This window comes from Eubalaena glacialis, chromosome 5 (genome assembly GCF_028564815.1).
Source record: "Eubalaena glacialis isolate mEubGla1 chromosome 5, mEubGla1.1.hap2.+ XY, whole genome shotgun sequence".
Classification (NCBI taxonomy): Eukaryota; Metazoa; Chordata; class Mammalia; order Artiodactyla; family Balaenidae; genus Eubalaena; species Eubalaena glacialis.
This window is the reverse complement of record NC_083720.1, coordinates 17,029,795-17,034,112: the sequence shown is the minus strand read 5'-3', so window position 1 is coordinate 17,034,112 and position 4,318 is coordinate 17,029,795. Positions and strand designations below refer to the sequence as shown.

The window sequence follows — 4,318 nt, the reverse complement described above, 5'->3', positions numbered from 1 at the left end:
CTCCTGGAGCTAAAACCTGTGAAGGTATGGGGGTCGTCCAAGACCACAGCCCCCATGGGCTTTTCCCTCTCATGCTAGCCCACACTCAGCCTCCAGCAATTCATCAAAATGATTGTTTAAGTGTCGCTACCAATTTATGGCTCCAACAGTTTCTGCTCCAGGTAAGCAGATCTCATCTGTGACTCTCTGAATTTGCTTGTCTCTACAGATTTCAGGGTAACAATTTTCCTTATAATCTCAGGTCTCTGATGAGTCCAAGAAAAGTCACTGATTTCCTGCCTCTTCTTCCTTTTCTTGCAGGCACAGGAATGACAGTTTACAAGTTCTCTGCACATTGGAGTTTAAACATTGGAATTCTGTAACCTGAAGACTTTTATCGTGGTGTTCATCAAGTTTCTTTTTATGAGATAGCATCTTCTCTATGAGTTCATCACATACAGACGGATTTCATGGAGGAAAACTAATTACATAGGGTCTTCTAATTTATGTTTATCAAACAAACACACAGTGTATACTCTAATAATGTTGAGCATTTTTCTTTCATAAAGCTAACTATCTTTTTATACAGTACTGCAGCCTTTGGTTTTAGGAGGCTTGCTGTTTCAACTCTCCATGGATACATAAACACTTAACAAGTATGTTTATGGTTCCACCTGCATTTTGCAAATGCTCTCTGAATATCTAGTTGACCTAAGTTGGGATCAGCTAGTGGGTGAAAGATAGAAATATCAAACCCCCTATGGACAGTCACCATCTGGAGAATTATCAGTGATAATCACTATAGACTTAAATGTGTCATCTTGATAAAGTGATTGCCATATGAATGCTACTCTGAACCACATTAATGAAGAGCTATAAGATGGCTACTCATAGACACCAAGTAACTTCTGCTTTACAACCAAGAAGAGAATAATTCAAGAAGAGAGTATTCCAGAGAGAAGGGTCTGTAAGAAACATGGGTGCCATTTGTTTACTGCTGGGGCAGGAGATACAGTCTTAGTTATGAGGGAAGCAATTTGAGATTAGAAGGCAGCTGTATTTTCGAGCTGTGCATGGCGTTGTGGTTTGTAGGTCCCCTGTGAAAATATTCTCTTGACCACCAGACCTTTTGCACACGGTGCTTGTAGACATGCTCCAGAAAATGGTTCATAACATGTATTTCAAACAAAGAAATGAAAAGATCTGTGTCACCAGTTTAATTCATGCTTGGCATACATTTTCTAGTTGACCTGTGGCGCCCTTCATCTTGATGACTTCAATACAGTGCTCTCTGCACTTGACTCTCCCAGCCCAACAGCTTATCTGGCCACAGTGCAAGCCTGCCGCTGCCCACTCCCCTACCCACCATTCCATCCAATATGAATTATTTTTAACTAAGAAAGTTATTAAGAAGAATGGCCCAAATCAGGAGAGGCGCATATTGAATTCATCAACAGATACATGGCAGGATGCTGTAATTAAGGCTTCACTTGGAGCCTAAACTCTGTGTTGTAATCTTGAAATCAACATCAGTTCTACCGTCCATTTTCTAGTCTGACATAATAATAGTTATAAATATCAATACACTGTGAGCTCTAAAGTGCTATGCAAACCCAAGATATTATCTCCTTCCAGTGCTATAATACTTAAAAATTACAAAAGAGCTCTTTTTCCTCAAATGTTTTAATTAGAAAAAAATATTTTTCATAATATAAGGGCAGCAAGAAGGATTTTAATGAATTTAAACCATGAAATATAGTCACTACTTTGTAATTTTTGTTCTCAAGGAGTGCGATCAGCAGACTCTAAGGTGGCCCCCGTCATCATGCTCCTGGTATTCATACCTTGTCTGATACCCTCCCCCCCATTGTAGCTGGGACTTATGAATTGCTTCTAGCCAACAGAATATGCCAAAGGTGACATGTTGTACTAGATTATGTGTATATATTACAAAAGATTGTAACTCATCTTGCTAAGAGACTCTTTCTTTTGCGGGATTTGAAGATGAAAGCTGCCATGTTGTGAGCTGCCATGTGGAGAACAGCATGTGGCAAGGAGCCGAGGGTAGGCTCCAGCTCAGAGCAAGCAGGAAACTGACGTCCTCAGTCTGGCAAACTGAAAGGAACTGAATTCCACCAATAACACTGTGAGTTAGGAAGCTGATTCCTCCCCAGTTGAGCCTCCGATGGCCATCACTTGGCCAACACCTTGATTGCAACTTTGAAAGACCCTGAAGCGGAGGACTCAGCTAAACTGTGCCCAGGCTCCTGACCCAGAAAAACTGTGAGGAAATACATGTGTGCTGTTTTAAGCCACTAAGTTTATAGTATCATTGTTAAGCAGCAATAGATAACTAATACACTGAGTTTTACCATGTTCTTTTTAAAGACTGAACATAACTCCTGTAATTGATTTTATTCATTTGCTCTAAATGAGCACTCCTGTTGAATTTTGCCACATGAATAGGAAAAATAGCTAACATTTATTGAACTCTTCCTTGCACTTAGTACTTTACAGACATTATCTCATTGATTCTATTTTCAATATTTTCCATCATGGAAGATACAGCTCTCTACCATCATTCATTAAATCAATCAATCAATCTGAAAATCACAATGTACCTCCAGGACAGATAGAAAAGAAAGCACTTAATTCTAAGAGATATCTGGTGGGCTGTAAGGATTAGAATTCACTGAGAACAAAACTGAACTATTAATAATACAGAACGTTGCAAACAAGCAAAATTATCGCAAACTTTGCCAAAATTATTAAAGAAATAAACAATTGGCAATGAATTGGTATGGCATTTAGATCATCTTATTCAATCTTCTTAATAGCATCAATTTAATGTCTTGAGTTATGAAATTATATGATAAATGCAATCATCAAAAAGGGCTGAAAAACAGAGACAAATTTACCATTTGCAAGCAGTAGTCTTCAATGAGGCAGTAAACATAATGCACCTTTCAACAGGCAAAGATGAAACACAAGTTATCAAAGCAAAGATGCTTATTTCAAATCATAGTATTTTTTTAAAAGAAAATTCTTTAAAAAAGAAAAAATAACATGTCACAGACCCATTGGGGATCAGAAAGAGTTTGGACTAACGCCTTAACATGATTGATGTAAACTTCTTACTACCAATCTCCTGACTCAAAAGCAACAAAACATTTTTTATAAAATATGGTTCAAATTCAATATATAGATTCCCCAAAAAACCTAGTGATAGGACTATAGAGTAGTATTTTGGTTGCAGTATAGCAATTCAGGACATATGTGGTTTTACCGAAAGTATTAACATGACAGTGGAATTTCTTTAAATGTATTTTTTAAAATTTGGAGCCAACAAAACTTTTAGATTTTCTGAAATATTTGTCTCTGTGTTACTATGACTACTTATATAGGCTCTGTTTCAACTTTATATGGGTTATTGTTTTCTTTGAACTAAATTTTTGAACAAATTGTTCTGTCTGAACCTACTCCATTGAACTTATTCAAATTCATTTAAAAATAAACACACTATTAGTATTGTCTTTCACACAACCATATTATAATATTTCACTTTACCCATAAATATTTCAATATATTTATTTTATATTATTTTTATTTTTTGTTCCAAGGTTTTTAGAAATTTATGATAATTCTTGAAATTCTATACATATAACTATGCAATGCTGTTTTGAAATGAATAAAACTGTTTCTTTTCCATGAAAATTAAAATTATATTTTCAATTTTCCCTCAGTATAGGTATGATTAACAGTATTTAACTTTTATCTAGAACTTTTTCTAATTAAATTGAGGTATGTCTCTTGCTCTGATTGATAGATGATAATCAACTTACAGTTGCCATGTGAGCTGATTTCTCTCATTTTACAAATGGAGAAGTCAATCGTGGAATGCTGAAATGACTTACAGTTGACCCTGTAGAGAGGAAGAAGCAGAGTCAGTAGGATTGGATCCAGTGATTGTCAGATTCTAAAACCGATCTTTCTTTAAGAGCAAAAATTAAGAGTCTTAACCACAATAATATCCTATCTATGATTGTCTGTGTTATTTTAGCTGAACATTGTTTTGTAAATATTAAACTGTCACTTTTGTTTGTTCTTTCAGAAACCTCTCCTTGGTATAACCATACAAATTATTTGAACTGAAAAGTAGTTCATTTTTCTATGCTTTGCTTGCTTCTTTTGTGTTTACTATTACCTTGAGTCTTGTTATAAGTTCATGAGTAGGGTGGAAAGGAAGGGGTTAATATGTCTGCCACTCTGAAATTACTACCCACAACTGAAATCACAGCTTAGTTTCTCTCAAAACACATGTTTGCCATTTTTAATCACA

The 4,318-nt window shown here is 35.7% G+C and overlaps 1 pseudogene; it reads right to left on the bottom strand.

The window, feature by feature from the left end:
* Nucleotides 1-264: 264 nt before the first annotated feature.
* Nucleotides 265-1,137, bottom strand: LOC133091741 (AKT-interacting protein-like; annotated as a pseudogene).
* Between the last annotated feature and the right edge of the window lie 3,181 nt (nucleotides 1,138-4,318).